This window comes from Patella vulgata, chromosome 1 (genome assembly GCF_932274485.2).
Source record: "Patella vulgata chromosome 1, xgPatVulg1.2, whole genome shotgun sequence".
NCBI lineage: Eukaryota > Metazoa > Mollusca > Gastropoda > Patellidae > Patella > Patella vulgata.
This window is the reverse complement of record NC_065879.2, coordinates 87949217-87971709: the sequence shown is the minus strand read 5'-3', so window position 1 is coordinate 87971709 and position 22493 is coordinate 87949217. Positions and strand designations below refer to the sequence as shown.

General features: G+C 38.9%; 2 long non-coding RNA genes across 2 annotated transcripts; both read left to right on the top strand.

Annotated features, from left to right (window-relative positions):
• The first annotated feature begins 1054 nt into the window (after window positions 1–1054).
• On the top strand, window positions 1055–14198 carry LOC126816422 (uncharacterized). The gene is made up of 5 exons (XR_007678350.2): window positions 1055–1231; window positions 3353–3446; window positions 4578–4717; window positions 10903–10990; window positions 13033–14198. It is a non-coding gene; the product is annotated as an uncharacterized LOC126816422 (long non-coding RNA).
• Window positions 14199–16018: 1820 nt separating this feature from the next.
• LOC126816306 (uncharacterized) lies at window positions 16019–18702 on the top strand. The gene is made up of 3 exons (XR_007678305.2): window positions 16019–16156; window positions 16925–17292; window positions 18113–18702. It is a non-coding gene; the product is annotated as an uncharacterized LOC126816306 (long non-coding RNA).
• The last annotated feature ends 3791 nt before the right edge of the window (window positions 18703–22493 follow it).

Genomic DNA, 22493 nt, shown 5'->3' with positions numbered 1-22493 from the left:
TGGTTATTATTTGTTTTGCGTTTCTTTTCTTTCTCTTTTTTTTACCCAATATTTCATTTTAATTTATAATTATACTGTACATTCTCCGATAGTTTTCGTGTTAGTTGTTAATATAGTAGTTTATGGATTAACGACAAATTATTATCGCCCTTTTTAGTAAATAAAAAAAAAAATGGAAGCGATTTTAGAATGTCTCCATCAGTTTTTATTTATGTGTCTTTCCCCTTATTTAATTACATTCACGTGCATGTGCATATTCACGTGCATATTGTGCCCGTTATCCGATATTGTGCACCTTTATTAACGGCGCGCCTATTTATGACTAAAGAGAATCCACCGTAGAATTGATACTTTAAAAATATGATCTATCCGAAAGTAGAAATGAAGTAAAAAAAAAAAATCGCTATACCCCAAGATTTAAAGATAAATTCTATAGTCGGAAAAATCGGCTCTCAGGTAAGAAGAGGGTCATAACGGCTCTAAGCCATAACGGCCAAAATCCATTTTGGTCAAAACGGCGCTAACATAGTCATAACGGCCCCACTTTGATCATAACGATCAAACCAATGACGTCTATTGAATCAAACAGTCTGGACCCTGTTTCGCGAAATTTTAACTGTAGTAGATACTTCAATTTTGATTGGCTAAGCACTAAAATCTATCTAATATTATCCAATCAAATTACTAAAATCTGGATTTTATCTTAGTTAAAATTTCGTGAAACAGACCCCTGGTCGTAAATAGTAGCCCACTTTGGGATTTTAGTTCTGTGTAGTAAAACGATTGCAGTTTAGTTATTATCTATATAGCCCCTGCATAATTTGTCCCGTGCTCTACTACTTGTCAAAATTTAGTTCATTTCAACTTTTTTTTTTTTATCCCAGATCATACCTATATTTATCTAATTAAGGTCATTTACCAACTGTTTTAAATGATCGGCTCGGCGCTCACGGCGCTTAGATTTGGCCGTCGGTTATATCGTTGTCGATATTGAAAGCCTCCGCATTCGGCTTGCCGCGCGCCCATTTCTTACTGAAAATCAAGTAATCAAGTACAACTCAGTCATGTCGGAATTTCCGGTTCCGGTCAAAATAAAAACAAGAGAAGAACAAGAAGATGAAAGCTTAAAGAACAACATTTTGAAGGTTTTGTGAATGAAATTTGAATAGAAATGGGCAGACGGAAGTTCGATAGAACGGTTGTTAAGAAATGTCCAATTTGTGGACAACAGGTGAGTTATCTGTTTTCGTTCAAGTCGTTTACCAATCGCAATTTTGCTTTGTTGTCTTCGTTTTTTTTTTTTTTTTTAGTTTCTTTTTAATTTTAGCCACAGGACTCAGGAGTCAGAATTTCTATGTACAGTATACACTATACACTACTAGGCAATATACAAATTGTACAATAAAAAAAGGAACAGAATTGCAATGCCTGTGGAATCTTCGATTTTCCTGCTTTCTCCTCCAGTCTTAATCATTAATGTCAAGCAATCTAACCTCCGGCGATTCATTCAGATATGATATGTTTTTTCCTCAATCTACTGTCTAAACCATCGTAGATTTTAAACTGATTTCTTCGATTATTATCAAACTACTTAACTTTGGTTATTAGATATGAATGCATGACCACTCGGACCAAAGACCACTCGGACCAAGACCAAGACCACTCGGACCAATTGATAGACCACTCGGACCAAACTAAAAGACTACTCGGACCATACAAAAAAAACTACTCGGACCAAACAAAAAGACCACTCGGACCAATAATAAAGTTTTGTTTTAATAAACTGTGTTTGTTTTAATATGACTACTCGGACCGCTAATAAATTGTTGTTTTAATAAATTGTGTTTGTTTTAATATGACTACTCGGACCGCTAATAAATTGTTGTTTTAATAAATTGTGTTTGTTTTAATATGACTACTCGGATTGCTAATAAATTGTTGTTTTAATAAATTGTGTTTGTTTTAATATGACTACTCGGATCGCTAATAAATTGTGTTTGTTTTCATATGAAAATTATAAGTGTTTTGTATGACTACTCGGATCGCTAATAAATTGTGTTTGTTTTAATATGAAAATTATAAGTGTTATGTACTTACCCGTGGTATTTGATCATGATGAAGCACATCAAAGAAGATTAATTAACAAAACAACGATAAATGAGTAGTGATTAATACATTAGTATGTGTTGATCATGTACTCATCCATGTTACAAGGTAATAAAGTAGATGAAGCACATGAAAGAAAATTGATTCATTGTTAATTGGTGTGATTGGAGTAATGTCCAAGCACTTAAATTGTATATAAACATGTAAAATGTATATTTCATTATCATTTGTCAAAATATTCGTTACGTGTATAATTTGCGATTCTTTAGTTCGACCAAGGCAGGAGGCTGTACTGTGTCATTAGTAAATTTATAAGTTCTTGCCATTTTTGCCATCGGAGCATATTGTGCCGGCTTTTACAAAACTGGAGGAAAAGGTCGACAACGAACAAATTAGATAGAAAATACTGTATGGCCAATTTCGTCAGGACCAACAACGATGTCGAAGGCTGGCATAATCGCATCAACCAGAAAGCTAAGAAATGAAATCTACAATTTTATTTGTTGACAAGCCAACTATTAAAGAAATGTGGTTTAATTTATGTCTTCCAAAATAAATCGATTGGTCCGAGAGGCAAGTATTGGTCCGAGTGGTCTTCCAACATAAATTAATTGGTCCGAGAGGCAACATAAATATTGGTCCGAGTGGTCTTCCAACATAAATTGATTGGTGCGAGAGGCAACACAAATATTGGTCCGAGTGATCTTCCAACATAAATTGATTGGTCCGAGTGGTCTTTTGGGTTGGTCAGAGTGGTCTTTTAAGTTTGTCCGAGTGGTCTCCGTTTTGGTCCGAGTGGTCTTTTTTTTGGTCCGACTGGTCTTGGTCCGAGTGGTCTTTGGTTCGAGTGGTCCATGCTTATAAACTTTCCTGTATGTTTGAAATCATTGAAATCAACTCCTGTTAAATAAAATCCATTGCACAATTTAATATCCCAACGAATAAAAAAGTTCTCTCTTGAAAAAATTGAATTCCCACAAGCTTTTGACATGGAGAAATACCAAAATGGAAGCCGCCCCCCCCCCCCCCCCTGAAAAATGATATCATAGCCACTTGTTTCCAATATTTACATTGTTCTTGTCAGCCGAGCTGTCATGGCGACCATTCGCTGACAGCACAAATCTCTGAGTTAATGTATGTGATATGTTTATTTATAGATATATTTAGTGTGTACATACAGCATTGTGTGCACATCAGTTTACGACTTAAGATCTTAAGTTAATGTATTTGATATCTTTATTTATAGATACCTGTAGCGTGTAGATATTGTAGTTGTGGACATCAGTTTACGACTAGAGTTCGTACATCCTCATCTACATCATCTTTACCAGATGAAAGAGGTAAGCTTTTACATCGACTTGGCAGATGAGGGGTGGCCGAATGGTCTGTAGCATGCACTTTAGAACAGTAGTTCAGCTCTGAATGTAGGTCTCATCATTCAGGGACCCTTCTATTGAATCCTTGTCGACCAGATTTGGTTTCCCAGTCAATTTAACTGGGCAACTTTTTACTGCTAAACGGTCGCGTGTCAGTCCCTGTGAACGCCTGAACAATATAAATGAACATCTTAGTGAGAAAATAAGACCTTGCTTACCTCGCTAGAGTCAGTATGAGTAACACAACACGCTGTTAAAAAATATGTCTTCGTCTTCTAACCGACTTGGCGGACATCATTGAAAGAGTAACGCACAAATTTAAGAACTCGGCCATATAAGATGAAACGAAATTTAGGTAAGCCTGGGATGAAAAAAATGAAATCTTTGAAAAGTTCAGAATCTTCAGTGATTTATTGCTTTGCCTAGCTACATTACAATAATTTACAATCAAATTCTTTCAAAAATCCCAATTTTTTCGCACCAGGCGTACCTAAATTTCGTTTCATCTTAATTTTAAGTTGGTTTGGGTGGCCGAATGGTTAACGTGTTGTATCATAAGGTCTTTCACTGAGTCAAGTGGCATGGGTTTGATTCCCCGCTTGTATGTGAAAAGGAATAGGGTCGCCTGTCCAACCTCGTGGGTTTTCTCTGGGTCCTCCGGTTTTCTTTCACTGATAAAGGCCCCGATGCACAAGCCCCACAAGGTTGGACAGGCAACCCTACTCCTTCTCACATACAACCTGGGAATCTAAACCATGCCAGTTGACTCAATGACAGACCTTATGATACTGCGCACACGCGTAAAACCATTCAGCCATCCAACCCCCCCGAATAATTATTAAAATAAAATTGAACCATATGTTAGTCACAAACTGACCTAGTTTGTGTCATTGGTCGTTAAACTCCATTTCTCTCTCTCTCTCCCGCCTGTTCAATTTCATGGGTTTTCTCCTGTTTCATCCCACTGATGTCTACGAGCAAGAACATTATTGATATAAATTTAAACCGCATGTTAGTCCTAAAATGACCTAGTTTGTGGCACTGTCTGTTAAATTGAAAATGAATTATAGGCTTTACCTTTCTCTTTTACCTAAGAATGTGATCAAGGATCGAACGAATCAAGTGAAGGAAAGAGAAGAAGAACTGTTAGAACTAAAAGAGTCCGACCAGATTTCTTTAATTCTTTAGATCTAGAATATAGTTCCAGGCAGCTCAAACCCAAAAAGTCCAAGGAAGTAAGTACTGAACATGATTTCTATAAAGGGCCAATCACGATAATATTTTGGAGAATAAAACTGCTTAATTTCGTGTTAAAAGCCCTTAAAATCCTTTACCTTAGGGACGAGCAACTAACTCAATATACGTGATACGTTTTCAAACAACTTAAACCAACTCCTTCAGTCTGTAGTATATGGTGTCTGGATAAAACCAGACTTATTTTATAAAAATAAAGTGTAGTTGAAATTTACATTTCGTTATCAAGTACAGCACATGTGTCATGCACTGTATAGACCTCTAAAGGAACAGCATTCGATTATTAGGTTACCCAACACGAAAAAATTGACTTGAAATCTTAAAAGGGTTATTTGTCCTGATAAGCGATTTTGAAGTTCATGTCCAAACAACTCAATATTTTGAGCTGAAATTTTGAGACAAGGTAAATACACCATTGCATTCCTCTATATTGTGACACTTATGAGCCATTCCACGAGAAAACCATGCAGAAGGTTCGAAGGTGGTGGTCGGCCGATTGAGTTCATATTTACATGGTTCGGTCGACCCATCGAGCCTACTCCCCAGCCAAAATCATCGATTTTAGAAATCAACCGTTTCTGAGATACAGCCCGATTACGTTTTTCGGCTTATTTTCGTCATTTTCAGGTCAAATTTCGACCATTTTTGTAGCATTACTGTAGCCGTTAATCGACCAATAGCGAACTAAGTTTTGGTTGGTGATTATAGTCCAGGTCTCACCCTACCATATTATAATGGTCACCCAATGCAACCTCACTTTTCATGTCGAATTTCAGTTTCTTAAGTATTGGGATTTCGCCCGTATATTCCGGACATGTCCTATGCTATTTTCCAAATGGACATCAAAGTATGATGAATAATATTCAGAATTTCAAAAATAATATAGTAAACTGAATTCATAACTACCACTCATCCCGACAATTGTTGATAATAGGCTGGATTGATTAGGTAATTACGTGATCAGCGTATTTATCGTATTATACCGTCTATACACCTACGTTGTTTACCTGCTTAATCTGCCTTTGTCGGGAAATTCACCAATCTAATCTTGAACAGAAGTCATTGCTTCTCTTTTGTCGGACTTTTCATCAATCCAATAATGAGTATCAACCTTATCTACGTGATTACCTCGGTGGTTTCTCCATTGCCGGAAAGTTTAATCCATTGATATCAACCGACAGCATGTAGAAACTAGTCCTTGATGTCACATATTATCCTAATAGTATATAACACCCCAAATCAATGGACAGTCATTATAAATTTCAAAACCTCTGTCTATTGTTAAACCATTAACTTATTCTCGTAATGAAACTACTTCTTTTAAGGCACCATATATAAATTCCCATCTACAGTGGCACTTTCCCGCGATCTCGATTATCGCACGAAAATCGCTTACTATGTAAGGCAGTGCTTACTACGAAACAAACTGTATGTGTTATATGTTAACGGTCACATACGCCAATACGCCGAAGATATGTAACTATCAATGTAATTTCAAAATACCATTTTACGAAAATGATTTGACATCACCACAAAAAATTCTTATTTCGGACGCCTTTCTTCATTTGCTGACGTATAAACGAAGACTCGTAATTTTGGGGGAATATTACTGGCGTGAATTTGATTGAAACAGGCGCGGATCAGCAAATTTCATTCTATCGTATTACGAAAACACGTAATTTTGTAGGAATATATATTATTAAATATATATGAATAAGCGGGTGTCATGCAAGATACAAGCTAAATAAAAAGTGATTTTTTGTACAACCAGTATGTTACAGTCCGACATGCGACAATATCAAAAGGAACCAAGATCTTTGGGATATAAAAGTATATAATATAAAAGTTTCATCAAGTCGAACAAAAATTGTGACATTAAGAGGGACTACAAGATGAAAACGTGTTTTTTATATATTCAGGGATCATAATTCAGGAAGCTATGATGTGATATGCGCGAATATCGAAAGGAACCGAGATCTTTAGGATATAAACAAACATTTTAAGTTTCATCACAATCGGATAAAAATTGTGTTTCTAGAGTGTCCACAATCTTGGAATTACATACTTTTACACTATTTGCTTATGAGGAGTGGCCATTTTGTCCAGCGGTTTTGCTCCGATTTTCATGAAAATCGAACTTAGTTGTCATTAGGGCGTAACGGTGATATATTGAAACGGTTTTTAAAATCGGATAAAAATTGTGACCTCAAGAGGAACTTCAAGCTAAAATCGCAATTTTTCTTAAAATCGGGGTTCATATTCCACGAAGTTACGGTCCGATATGCACGAATATCGACAGTGACCGAGATCTTTGGAATCTAAATATAATTATTTTAAGTCTCATGAAAATCAGATATAAATTGTGACCTCGAGGGTGTCCACAAACTTGGAATTACATACTTTTACACTATTTGCGTACAAGGAGCGGCCATTTTCTCGGCAGTTTCGATCCGATTTTCACGAAATTCGAACTCCGCCATCATTAGCGTTTTTAAAAATCGAAAAAAAAAATAGTGACCTCTAGAGGGGCTACAAGCTGAAAACGCGACTTAATGTACAATCATGGGCCACGATCCAGGAAGTTAAGATCCGATATGCGAGAATATCGAAAGGAACCGAGTTCATTGGGTTATAAACGTACCTTTTATCAAAATCGGATAAAAAATGAAACCTCAATGTGCAGTGTCCACAAGCTAAAGGCGTGATTTTTCGTAAGTTCAGGGACCATAGTCCATGAAGTTACGGTCCGATACATACCAATATCGACAGGAGCCGAATTCTTATGGACATAAACCTATATTTCAAGTTTTGTTAAAAATGTATAAAAATTGTGACCTGTAGAGTGCCCATAAACAAATTGTTGACGGACGGGCGGCCAATATACATCCACACGAGAATGTGGGCGTACAAAAATAGCGAGGTGTTCCTATTTTTATTACGTGCGGATTCGAATATTTTGTTGACACGTGATTTTCAATTGTGGTATGAATCCGTCTGCTTAAATAACGATAAGAGTTATACCCCTTTATTTTCGGTAAAATGTCGGACAAGAAAATTTTTTAAATCCCAACTCTAACTTATTTGTTTTTCAATATTTTCGAATGAGATATGGTTTGTCGATAGAGCAACGTGTGAACTTCAAATTGTATCCCTGATGACCTCGCAATTGAAGGTCACGGTGAAGACTAAATAGGCGATTTTCATGGAAATTGGGTCTGTTTTGCATAATTGTCGACTTTCATCTGCTCTAAGTCGACTGTTTTTCAAAATTTTGAATTGAAATTTCTCATTTTTCATAGAAAAAAAATGTTTAAATAATCCGGATCGACATTCTAGATCGAGAATTTGCGAAAATCCATATTCACTGGGAGACGCCATTTTGGATTTGTAGACTGGATACCAAACCACACCGAGACTGAATATTTTGGCAAAGCGGGTTGAAGTCGAGCTGGAGTTGATATATTGACCCTTTGAATAACAATATTGGCCATTGGGTACCTGAATAATCCGCTGATGTATCCCAATCAAAACTAAAGTTTTTGGTAACTTTCGACATGAATTTTCATACTTATGCAATTTAGTTGACAAAGATTTTATTTCTTATGTTGTTAGAACTGGTCAAGCTGCAAATAAATTGATTTTAATTTTTATCACAAACCCTGCTCCAGTGGAGTTATCGCGATCTGAAGATAGGGTACATTTCAGGTATCTCCAGACAAGTATCTGGTGTAGTCTCCTGACACCTATGGAAAATGAGCTTGAACCGGGTGGCCATGATAATGTGATAGGGTATGACCCCGACTATCACGAACAACCAAAACCTAGTTCGCCAGGGTCATGCAACAGCGGTAGAAGTGCAACAAAAATAGCTAAAATTTGGCCTAAAAATGACAAAAATCAGCCGAAAAACGTAATCAGCCGAAAAACGTAATCAGCCTATATCTCGGAAACGGTTGATTTTTTTAAATCGGCGATTTTGGCTGGGGAGTAGGCTCGATGGGTCAACCAAACCCTGTGAGTATGAACTTAATCAGCCGACCCCCACCTTCGAACATCTGCCTGATATTGCATGGTTTTCTTGTGGAATGGCTCTTAAATTTCATAGATACACAGATTTTTATTTCTGTTAAAATCAAGATGATCTCTTTAAAGACTCAGAAAATGGGTCTAAAACTGAAATGAAATGGGGTTTAACATCCTACTTTTCTGCACTGACAGATCATTCTGCATCCCTCGAAAATAGATCTTTGCCCTAAATGGCTGCCATACCCAACAATTAGAATACTGTTTTGGAATGCGATCCTTTTCCTGTTCACGTGACAAGGAGTAGGGTCGCCTGTCCAACCTCGTGGGTTTTCTCCGGGTCCTCCGGTTTCCTCCCACTGCTAAAGACCCCTACGCGCAAGCGAATTATTGAAATAAAATGAAACCATATGTTAGTCCCGAAATGACCTAGTTTGTGTCGAGTGGCCGTTAAACCCCATTTCTCTCTCTCTCTCTCTCCCTTTTCCTGTTCACATCTGTTATACACAAAAAGATTAATTAAACCTTTTCAATTTTTTAAATGGAAGCAGAATACATACTTCTCAAAATTCTCGAAATATACTTATTGTTTTTGACTAAAATCGGTCGATTTAGGACTTAAAAATGTTGGTCAGCTAGCTTAGTGTCTATTCTCAAACAGAGCTAACTGTAGACAGACAGCCTAAGTTTAGTATGGATGACAGGGATGTCTGGAGAATATGTTACGGTGACTCGTGCACCCAAAACTTTCTGTACCGAAAGTTGGTCTCGACACGGCGAATGTTTCATAAAAAAAGTAGTCCTGTCAATCAGACGTAGAATGGTCGGTAGACTGGTTAAACGAGACTAATTTAAAAAAAAGGGCATGTAACCTATTTTTTACTCGCATGTTCTCGGATGTTATGGCTGACACTCGTAACCATCTTTCAGTGTATTATTTATGGATGGTTAAATGGTCATAGCTTATTAAACATGCATTATGCAAGAGCAAAATCTGCTTATTACAAGTCTTTCTTTAGGCCTGAAATGTTATCTTAATGATCAATTAGACATTTATATACTTATCCAGACCATAATCAACTCTTGATGTCAAGGCTAGCCTTCGATGTTGGCTGGATTAGATTCCTATATGTCACTAACGGCCTTTGACAATTAAATAAAAAAAAGCGGATAATCGAGTCTATGCTGTTTATATTAATGATTTTAGTAATGATGACCGAATCTATGCAAAAATTTCACCCGCTTCTTTCTCGGCTCATAGTGGATCAATTTGACTGAAATTTTCAGCAAATTACCATTACACTATCTAGTTTTTAACTATTATAGCGAGAACTGCCATCTCTTTATCTTATCTCCCATAATGTATCTTTAAGTATAACATGACCGTTTATTTAGTGACTATAACTGTGCCAAACAGATTTAAGGCTTGGTGTATATATAGACATTGTGGTGTAATTGTCGAGATATTTGGAGATATTTATTTATGGGGGGGGGGGGCTCCTTAAATATGTTACACCAGCTCAAAATGTATTTATTAAACTTTGGATGTGTGCACTTTAGATCATAAGGTCTGTCATTAAACAAATCGGCATTGTTGCATTCAATGCCCAGTCCATACCCCAGACTAAGGAGTAGGGTCGCATGTCCAATCTCGTGGGTTTCCTCTGGGTCCTCCAGTTTTATTTGTACTACCATCACTGTAAACCAGGTATCAAGTTGTATCTAGAACTAATTTCTTTCACATTCATTTAATATCAAATCTTTGTTTGAAAATTTCGTAAAAATCATTTAAAATCACACAAAAATCTGTCTAATTTGTACATGTGTCCAGTTTAAAGCTGAACGATTAATTTTGATATTGAGTGTCATTTACAAGCGTTCAATTTCTCGATCACTGTTAAAAAATAATCCTTGTAAATCAATAATCAAGATACACAAGATTAAATGATACCCGGATTACAGTGTATAAAAGTATTAATTGTGTTTTAATCAGATTGGTTACCTGGGTTACAGTGTATAAAAGTATTAATTGTGTTTTAATCAGATTGGTTACCTGGGTTACAGTGTGTAAAAGTATTAATTGTGTTTTAATCAGATCGGTTACCCGGGTTACAGTGTATAAAAGTATTAATTGTGGTTTCAGGAAGAAGAAAGTCCTAAGAAAAAGCGAGGTCGTCCTAAAGGTTCAGTAAATAAAGCAAAGACTTCAGAACCAACCACACCTGTAGCAGGTCAGTAATAGATAGAAAAACGTAAACAAGAGTTATTTCCCTTTGATCAGTGTCATTTCAAATTTTGAATCAACAATATATTGATTTTATCGTTCTACCAAATGCTTTTGTTGTTATGAAATATTTTGATCACTTTAATTAAAGATGGGTCCCCAGAAAAGTATTTATCGCGTGGTTATTTCCAATAAAAGTATGGTAATTTTGGTATATATGGAAAGTAGAAATATCCAATCTTACTAGAAAAATACTGGATTCCCCGAAAAACACTCATGGAGCGTATAAAGGACAAAAATGTAAGGGTTCCCCTAATCGACAGCCCGACGATTAGGAATTTCTGCACGCGTGATGTCAAAGGTCACACGCGAACATTGAGCGCTTGATGTACAAGTTGATAAATGACGGAAAAAGACGCGGGTAGTGGATAATCCGAGAATTTAATTAGGATTTGATATTTGTAATAAATAGTAAGCGATTAAAGACAACATCGTCTTATCTATGCAATGAATTCTCCTCTGACGTCCGAGGGAGGTAAGTCACGTGACATAAACATCTGGTTTGGTCGAATTTTTATAGCAGGGCATTCCTTGGCAATTACAATGTTTGAGAAGGATTTGAAGCAAAATTATGACAAATTAATTAGTTTGAATATGTTTTTAGTCCATATATACCATTAAATCACCCAGTTTGTACGCGTGAATGTATCTTTAAAGCCTGTATTTATAAACCTATATTTTTGAAGGTTTTAAAAAATAACAAAAACAAGATTTAGATCTGTATTTTAAACAATCTGATTAAAAAGCCCCCAATCCGACCGGCGACCCCAAATGCCCTACTCTGGCTATGCAGGAGTAAAGTTAGAAACCCATTATGGTCGGTATTTGTGTCGTAGAACCCCCGATCCAATCCCATTCTCTCAATCTGATTAAAACACAGATCCTATTTCGTTTTGTTTTTGATAGTTCAAAATTTCATTTTACTGGTCTTTACTACACTTGGATCTGGAAGAGTTATTATATAACCCATGGGGGGTTGGATGGCCAAATGGTTAGCATGCACGCCAGTATCATACGGTCTGTCATTGAGTCAACTGGCGGGGTTTTGATTCCCCGGTTGTACGTGGCAAGGAGTAGGGTCGCCCGTCCAACCTTGTGGGTTTTCTCCGGGTACTCCGGTTTCCTCCCACTGCTAAAGACCCCTACGCGAAAGCGAATTATTTAAATAAAATTGAACCACGTGTTAGTCCCAAAATGACCTAGTTTGTGTCGAGTGGACGTTAAACCCCATTTCTCTCTCTATATATAACCCATGTTATGTTTGCTGCGAGGGATTAGCCAGTGAAACGGTCTGTTGTGGCGAGTTGTTAGCCTGCGGTGTACAGAACTGTTGGCAGACATACGGTTGTATTTCCAAATATCCACTTGAAACATCAATGCTGTTTGGTTAATCAAATGTCTGATGTTATAGGGTCCAAAGCCGATCGTATGACCCCGGGTCAGATCTTCATGTAGTGCAGGCCAACGAAAATATAAAAAGTGAAACGAAATATAGATCTGTATTTTAATTTTAAAGAGAGTATGCTTCTTCTTTTGAACATTAATATGGATGAAAATGGGTCTAAGAGCACATATTAATGTAATATGAAAGTATATAAAATGATTTATCATCTATCAGTTATATTCTGTAAATTGCACGCCTGCTAGTCCATTTTCTGATGTGGTTTGCCCCTTGTCAGTGGTGCAGGACAGAGGGTCTAACAAAGATAGCTGTCTAGTCATTCGGATGGGACAAAAAAACCAAAGTCCCATGTATACATTGGCGGGCATGTAAAAGATCCTTGGCAGTTGGAGTTCGATATAAGAGTAGGCCTCATAGCACACTGTATGGCGTATGCCCGTCTTCATTAGCCAAGTTAAGGACCAGAACAGTAGTTCGTTAAACCCCAATGAGGAAGTGTGGCATGAAACTTAAGTTTTGTCGCTCTTAAGTCGTACTATCTACTGAATGAACTATGTGAAATATATTTTAAAATTTGTTTTTTTCAGAGAATAGTAAGCCAATAGAAGAAGATGTTTTTTCGGGTGTTCCTCAAGATAAATTAAATACATATAATATTATATTATCTGAATTAAATCGTAAAATATTTACACAGACATTTAAACCAGATTGATTATAACATAACTGTGAGAGAGAGAGAAATGGGGTTTAACGTCCACTCGACACAAACTAGGTCATTTCGGGACTGACATATGGTTCAATTTTAATTTCATAATTCGCTTGCGAGTAGGGGTCTTTAGTGACGTTTCGACTGAATTTCTCTATGGATCTCTAGTCTTTATCAAGCCTAGAGGGGGGTTGGATGGCTGAATGGTTAGCGCGAGCGCGTTGTATCATAAGGACTGTCATTGAGTCAACTGGCGTGGTTTCGATTCCCCAATTGTACATGGCAAGGAGTAGGGTTGTCTGTCCAACCTCGTGGGTTTTCTCCGGGTTCCCCGGTTTCCTCCCACATCTAAAGACTCCTACTCGCAAGCAAATTATTGAAATTAAAATTAAACCATATGTTAGTCCCGAAATGACCTAGTTTGTGTTGAGTGGAGTTAAACCCATCTCTCTCTCTCTCTCTCTCTCTCTCTTTCTGCCCCCCCCTCTCTTTATCAAGCCTTGTTGAAAGTCACTTAGTAATAAGCAGTAATCATATTCCATGGAATTGTGAGGTGTGTAAATTCATTGCCATGTAATTTTGCGGCATGGTTTCCCCTTGCCAAGGTGCAGGAAGGGAAGGGGGGGTCAGACTAGGACTAGGACATATGGTACAAAAAAACGAGATACGGTGTACACATTGGCGTGCACTGGCAGCTGGAATTCGATATAAGAGTAGGCCGTAGCCTGCTGTCTGAGCAAAATTTTCCTCTTAGTCCTAACACACTGTATGGGGTATACCCATCTTCATTAGCCCAGTCGGAACAGAACAGTAGGACGTTAAACCCCATTTCATTTCATCGTATCCCCATACGGCATGTATGGTATGTCTGTATGGCAGAACAGTAGGATGTTAAACCCCATTTCATTTTATTTTTGCCTTGTAAATGTTGTTGTTGACCATATTAGTATATGTCTATCTTTATATCTATTGTAGTTATTGTACAATTTGTTTGTAATTTGTTTTTCTTTGTGTTGTATTTTTCAAATAAAAATAAAATGAAAGTACCATGTCAGTTTTAAACATATGGTATATACAGACAACTGATCCCAAAGACAACTCATCCCAATATAAGACAACTCATGAGTTTCAGTATAGCCGATATATCTTGGGATGAGTTGTCTTCTGACTTGGGAAGAGTTGTCTTATATTGGGATGAGTTGTCTTTGGGATGAGTTGTCAGATATTCAAACATATATGTCTGCCCAAATTTCTGAGTTATTCTGAAGGGAGTTAAGTAATATCCGTCTTTGATTAAAGGTTAAAATAGAGTGTTGAATTGATGCATTCTGTATGAGCTAAATCTGCCTATTGCAGATCATTCCTTGTTATAATTATAGATTTTAATTTAGACATTTATTCACTCTCTAGACCATCGGATGGTTGTGATTTTTAATGGATGGAAACATGATCGCCATTTTATAATTTAATTAAAAAATGGATAATCGAGACTTTGTTTATTATTGTAATAACCGTAGCAATGACAATCGAAACTACACTGTTCTTCTAACAGCCATAACTCAGCGCTCGGAATGAATTAATTTAACTACAGTTTTCAACATATTCAATTCTCATTGTCTATTTTTAAACTGTTATAGCGAGAACGGTCAGTTCTGTATCGGACAGGACCCGTAAGAGAAGGATCGTTCTTAAGTTGAATTTGTCCTAACTATAAGCAGGCCCAAGGCGAGGAATGTGGATGCAGCCAGTACATCGCCCCAGGGCCCATAAACATCTATTTAATTTTGTTTTTACGTGGGCATAGACAGTAATCGTGCCGCAAAGCCCCCCATCCAACCGGCGATCCCAAATGCCCTACTCTGGCTATGCATGAGTACAGTTAAAACCCCAATATGGTCGGTATTCGTGTAGTAGAACCCCCGATCCAATCCCATTCTCTCAGTCTGTTTAAAACACAGATCCTATTTCGTTTCGCTTTTATAGTTCAAAATTTTGTTTTACTTGTCTTTACTACGCTAGGATCTGGAAGAGTTTTTATCATTGACGTGTTCTGGTTGATGTGTGGGATTATCCGTTGAAGCGATCTGTTACAACAAGTTCTTGGCGTGTGATGTACGGAACTGTGGGTATCCCACTAGAAACACCGATGCTGATTGGTTAATCAAATATCTGACCCATGATGCCACCCCCTGCTACAACTGGTCAGATCTTCATGTAGTGTAAGCCATCGGAAGTATAAAAAAACGAAACGAAATATAGATCTGTATATTCAGATAGCCATTGTCCAGCCATGTGGGTGTAAAGTTAGAAGGTTATGATTTTTATATCTTTGCGATTCCCCTTTTGTACGTGATAAGGAGTAGGGTTGCCTGTCCAACCTCGTGGGTTTTCTCTGAATCCCCCATTTTTCTCTTTCTTTCTCTTTAATATTCTTGCGTAGGTATGTCTGTGTGTGTTGTGGGGTGGGGGAGGGGTCAAAATTTGTCTTGCTCCCTTGCATACGAATTCTCTCAGCAGCGGCTTTGATTGTAAGTTATGTATTATTCTGGAATGGTGTCCCACCTTTTTATCAGTGCGTATCGGGTAGTCTTATCTGTGACTTATCAACTTATCTCTAAGGTCATTCTGTGAAAATAAACATTTGGTACCTAATGACATTAATATAACGTGATGTGATTTTATTTGATTAAAGTACTCAGTTACAGGTGCTCGCCCGATTCCTGGCTTTCTGGGAAGTAGATATTACAGTGTATATACCCACACAGAAAATGTATCTTTTAACCGTTTTAAGTTTTACACTATTTACAACAATAGCTGCGCAAGTTGACCCAAAAGCCACCAACGAAACCAAAAATCTTTACAAGTACTTGAAGACTGTTTCTAAAGATGAAACGCAGATTTTGTTTGGTCAGCAGGAATTTACTTGGTTAGGAGCAGAAGGTGGCCATCCACCATATTTAACCGATACACTTCAACATGATGGATTTTCCGCATGGATTTATGGGGTAAGGAACAGTGTTTTTGCAGAACTCAAATTTTAATATTAATTTTTAATTATGATGATTATAAATGATACGTTCTTATAAGTAGGGCCTTACTCAAGATTGACTGTTTACGGTTACCCTACCGACTGTATTTTAAAGCCCAAATCGTTGATCCTAAACCTTATTTTTGTATTTTCCCAGGTCTTGGTGCGGTTTTCGGATTTATAATCCCTGTTTCAGTTTGAATTCGATATAAGAGTAGGCCGTAGCACCGCTGTCCGGGAAAAAAATTCCTCCATTGCACATGACCGTCTTCATTAACCAAGTCAGAACGGAACAGTAGGACGTTAAACTTGATTTCATTTGGATCTAACCGGTTAACTCTTCTTTAGGGGGATCACTTGGCTAAGTGGGTAAGACGCTGGCTCGCTGGCTCGCTAGCTTGGAAGTCGGGTGTTCGATCCCTGCATTGGCCGAGAAAGTTCACCCAGATTTTCCGGCGTGGTTCCCCCTTGTCAGTGATGCAGGACGGAGGGCCTGGCAAGGACAGTTGTCTAGTCCTTCGGATGAGACGAATAACCGAGATCCCGTGTATACATTGGAATGCACGTAAAAGATCCCTTGGCAGTTGGAATTCGATATAAGAGTAGGCGATAGTGCCGCTGCCCGGGCAAAATTTCCCTCATTTCACACTGTATGGCGTATGCTCGTCTTCATTAGCCCAGTATAGGAGCAGAACAGTAGGACGTTAAACCCCATTTCATTTCATTTCATTTAACTCTTTTTTAGGATTATCAAGCCAAGACTCAACAACCAGATGACCTATGTGACGTCAAAAGAATGACGGGGTCATATCCTGCCATATTAGGAATGGACCTTGGTGATAGGAGCTACAAACCCAACATCACCAGCCACTGGTTGGGCAGAAGAGCTTATGAAAGGAATGAAATAATAACGTTATCGATACATTTCAAAAACCCAGTGACGGGTGGATCCCCATGGATTGGGGGTGATAAAGGGGATACGTTGAAGACTGTTAAAAGACTCCTACCAGGAGGGGATCACAATTCAAAGCTTAATCAGGTCCTTGACGAGGTTGCTTCATGGGCACACTCTTTCACAGACTCTCAAGGAAAACTCATCCCTGCCATTTTCAGGTATAACTTTATTGAATTTGTAGGGGAGATAGAGCAGCGGGGTTTAATGTCCACTGACACAAATTAGGGCATTTCGGGACTTTTTTTCAATAATTCGCTTGCGCATAGCAGTGTGAGAAAATCATAAGACTTGGAGAAAATTAGTGTTGAATTATTATAAATGTGTGTCAGACATGGGGAGATAGAGCAACGGGGTTTAACGCCCACTCACATTGTTTTTGGCGAAAAATAAAAAAAAAGAATCATGGTTGAACGTAGAAGGTAAGGGATCCAAAATATCCTTAGAACAGAGGTGGGGAAGAGCGGTATTTCCACAATGCAGCGATATATGGGCAGATAGGAAAGGTCAGAGACCGTTCCTAAAGGAGCTAGGAGAAAACCAAGGAGGTCGCATAGGGTAGTGAAGTGGCTAGATCACGAGATGTAAACAAGGTTAGGGGACGCGATTGTTGTCGACGATTTTGGGTTAGGGTTAGTGTAAGGCGTATGAGGGCGCTAGGTCTTGGGTTAGGGTTAGGGTCAGCGCTAGCCCTGTTTACATCTCGTAACCCTGAAGAAATTGTGGGCTTGACCATGTCAAATTAATCTAACCGCAGTGGAGTGGTCTAATACTTGGGATATAGATCACGTGATCTATCATCAAGGCAAATCATGAAGTTGATCGTCAAAAGTCAAAGGGTAAGTCGCCTTTCTAATTTCGCTCATTTTCGCAAGGTATTCTGATTTTCCACTGACAGCTATAGAGTCTTGTGCGCAGAGAAAATTGTATATTCAGCCCCGAAATGGCCTGTTTAATGGACTTTTTCTTGTTCTTCTTCAGATATTTACATGAACTGAATGGCGGATGGTTTTGGTGGGGACTGAATAACAAGGCTCAGAATACCGCACAAGAATTACAAGAGTTGTATCGCTATACCGTTCAATATCTAAGAGATCAGAAGGGTGTTCACAATTTCCTTTACGCCTACAGTCCCGATAAATTCGCCAGCAAAGACGATTACCTCAAAACTTATCCTGGTGACGACTTCGTGGATATTTTCGGCATGGATTGGTATTACGCCAGTCCTTCGGATCTCAAAACTACTCTGCATCGGAGCGTGAAAGATGTCGTCGAAATGGCGGAAAAGAGAAACAAGATTCCTGCCCTGACCGAGACCGGCTACATGGGGGATGGAATCAACAAATTTCCCAATTTCTGGCAGGAGTACATCCTCGACATTTTAAAATCTGAACCAACGACCAAACGAATCGCTTACGTTCATACCTGGTCCAACCATTGCTATGGCAACGCTTACTGTGAAATATGGGTACCATACAAAGGCCACCCCGCAGAATCAGCTTTTGTCAATAATTTCTATAATGATTCCTTGACAATTTTTAGCAATCAGCTGCCCCAATCTATCTACTGAACAATTCGTCAATAGGCAGACGAAGTGACTTATCGTCAATAGGTTACGGTAGGAAGATAAGTCACTTCGTCTGCCTATTGACGAATTCTAAGAAATAAAAAAAACAAAATGGAACCACATTTGTAGAGATATTTATGTTTAAATCTGCATTATGTAAGAGCTAAATCTGCCTATTGCAGGACTCGTCTCACACCAATCTGACTACAAAAATACAAATCTATATTTCGTATCGTTTTTTTTTTATACTTTCGACGGCCTACACTACATGGAGATCTGACATGTTGTACTCGAAGGTCGTGTCAGGGGTCGTACAAGCGACTTTTGGCCCTATGACGTCAGACATTGATTAATCAATCAGCGTTGACGTTTCTAGTGGTTAACCCACAGTTCCGTGCATGGCACGCCAAGAAGTCGCCGTAACAGTCCGTTTCATTGGTTTATCCCTCATTTCAACCAAACCGCCGGTAATATAACAACTCTTCCAGATCCTAGTGTAGTAAAGGCAAGTAAAACGAAATTTTGAACTATAAAAAACGAAACGAAATAGGATCTGTGTTTTAATCAGATTAGACCCGCACTGATCAGCAGTGAATATTCGCTAGGCCGCTACAGTCACTGATAGGGATGACATCGGTGCGACTTATGTAATGAACCCCAATTATTAACTTTTTTCCTTCTGCAAATTAAATTCTAGAACAATTTTTTAAGCATTAGAAAAATAAAAAGAGAGAGAGAAATGGGGTTTAACGTCCACTCGACCAAAACTAGGTCATTTCGGGACTAACACATGGTTCAATTTTAATTCAATAATTCGCTTGCGCGTAGGGGTCTTTAGCAGTGGGAAGAAACCGGAGGACCCGGAGAAAACCCACGAGGTTGGACAGGTGACCCTACTCCTTGCCACGTACAACCGGGGATTTGAAACCACGCCAGTTGACTCAATGACAGACCTTATGATACAGCGCGCGTGTGCTAACCCTTCGGCCATCGCCCCCCGCCCCCCCCCCCCCCTAGTAAAATAAATAAAGGTGTTTGAAGTATTTGTAGGTAAACAATATTTCTTATTTAGTGTAAAATGAGTAAAAGGCACCATTCTGCCCGGACCAGTAACGTCTTTTGTAAACAATGCACGCGCTATTAAGCCTGTGGTTGATGCCGCGTGATGTGATGTCACATGATAAAGCAGTCATGTTATACAGAGCTATTAGTCTTTGCAATACATCTGTGAAACAGAGAGAGAGAGAGAGAGAGAGAGAGAAAAATGGGGTTTAACGTCCACTCGACACAAACTAGGTCATTTCGAGACTAACATATGGTTCAATTTTATTTCAATAATTCGCTTGCGCGTATTGGGGTTTAGCAGTGGGAGGAAACCGGAGGACCCGGAGAAAACCCACGAGGTTGGACAGACGACCCTACTCCTTGTCACGTACAACCGGGGATTCGAAACCACGCCAGTCGACTCAATGACAGACTTTATGATACAGCGCGCGCACGCTAACCACAGGACAGAACAATGAGGGAAATTTTTCCCGGACAGCAGCACTATGGCCTACTCTTACATTACGTGCATTACGTGCACGCCAATAAGTACAAGGGATCTCGGTTTTTCGTCCCATCCGAACGACTAAACATCTGTCCTTGCCAGTCCTCCGCCCTGCATCACTGACAAGGGACCACGCCGGAAAATCTGGATGAAGTTTCTCGGCCAATGCAGGTGTAGAACACCTGGTCTCCGGGCTAGCGAGCCAGCGTCTTACCCCCTTAGCCACCGTGACCCCCTGTATCCGGAGAAATATATTTCAAAACTGCAGGATAACTAAATGTTTTGTTGTATGGCAACCTACCTTTCTTCATTATAGATTTGTTAAGATCAGAAGAATCGGGGATTTGTTGTATGGCAACCTATCTGGTGCAACATTATATCGTTTTGGAATGTAGTTTTTAGAGAATCGTGGATTTGTTGCATGGCAACCGATCTTGGGCATCATTATAACGTTTTGGAATGTAGTTTCTAGAGAATTGGGGATTTGTTGTATGGCAACCTATCTTGGGCATCATTATATCGTTTTCAAAGGTAGTGTCTAGAGAATCGGGGATTTGTTGTTATGGCAACCTATCTTGGGTATCATTGTATCGTTTTCAAATGTAGTGTCTAGAGAACCGGGGATTTGTTGTATGGCAACCTATCTTGGGCATCATTATATCGTTTTCAAAGGTAGTGTCTAGAGAATCGGAGATTTGTTGTATGGCAACCTATCTTATGGGCATCATTATATCGTTTTCAAAGGTAGTGTCTAGAGAATCGGGGATTTGTTGTTTGGCGATCTATCTTGGGCATCATTATATCGTTTTGGAATGTAGTTTCTAGAGTATCGGGGATTTGTTGTATGGCAGCCTATCTTATGGGGATCATTGTATCGTTTTGGAATGTAGTTTTTAGAGAAATAGGGATTTGTTGTATGGCAACCTAACTTGGGCATCATTATATCGTTTTGGAGCATCGGGGATTTGTTGTATGGCAACCTATCTTGGGCATCATCATATCGTTTTCAAATGTAGTGTCTAGATAATCCGGGATTTGTGGTATGGCAACCTATCTTGGGCATCATTATATTGTTTTGGAATGTAGTTTCTGGAGTATCGGGGATTTGTTGTATGGCAACCTATCTTTCATCAATATAAGCTTGTTGAGAGATCAGTACGGCTGTTAAATGAAGTTTCTGGAGAATCGGGAAATTCCCGGAAACCGTTGGCTGTGTTATTGATCGTTGCATGACTCTCATCTCTAAGATCAGGATGACCCGTTAGAACAGTTTCTGGAAAATCGGGGATTCCTGGTAGCCATTGATGGTGTTATCGATCGTTGCATGACTCTCATCTTTAAGATCAGGGTGACCCGTTAGTACAATTTCTGTAGAATAGCGAATTCCCCGTAGCCACTACTTGTGTTATCAAGCGTTGACGTCTGCAAGTACAAACTTTACAAAGTACACACACACGCTGTAACAAGTTCTATTTATAGCGCGGCTTTCATGAGTTAACGGGTTTAACCGCACAGAAAACCCACCCCTGCCAGGCCCTTTGTCTTGCATCTCTGACAAGCTGAAACCAAGTCGAAAAAATTCTCGGCCAATGCTGGGATCGAACACGCGAACTCCAGGCTATAGTGAGCCAGCGTCTTACCCACTTGGCCATCGTGACTCTAATAAGTGGTAGTAGTAGTGATGGGGTGGGGGTGGGGCATGGATGAAATTCGCAAAAGTTTGTACGTATTTCAAGACCTGATGTGCCATTATCAGGTACGAATCCAGAGGGGGTTGGCGCCCCTCTCCCCTGCCCTGCCTAGACTCAGCTTTGGGGTCCGTGGCCTGAAACAGTAACCGTTTGAAAAGGCATCTACAGTATAGTACTCCATTTTTCATAATTCTTGGGGGTAAGCCCGCCTTGCCCCCAAACACCCCACCACGTAATTTAGTGCTAATAACACCTTCGGCACTCCAGAATTGCCACGATCTATATATCGTTTCGTTTTTTTTATATACTTTCGATGGCTTACACTAAGTACAGACAAATAAAACGAAATTTTGAACAATGAAAACGAAACGAAATAGGATCACATTGTGAAACTTCAATATAGAGATTTGAAATTTCCGTATTTACCAATGGGCGTAGGCAGTAGGTCGTGACCTTGGATTTACGGGTCTCTATTGGCCCACAGAAACTAATTTGTCAGCGTAGAACCTCGTTTCTAGATATTTGAGGGCCCATTGATGAGTCATTCTAACATCA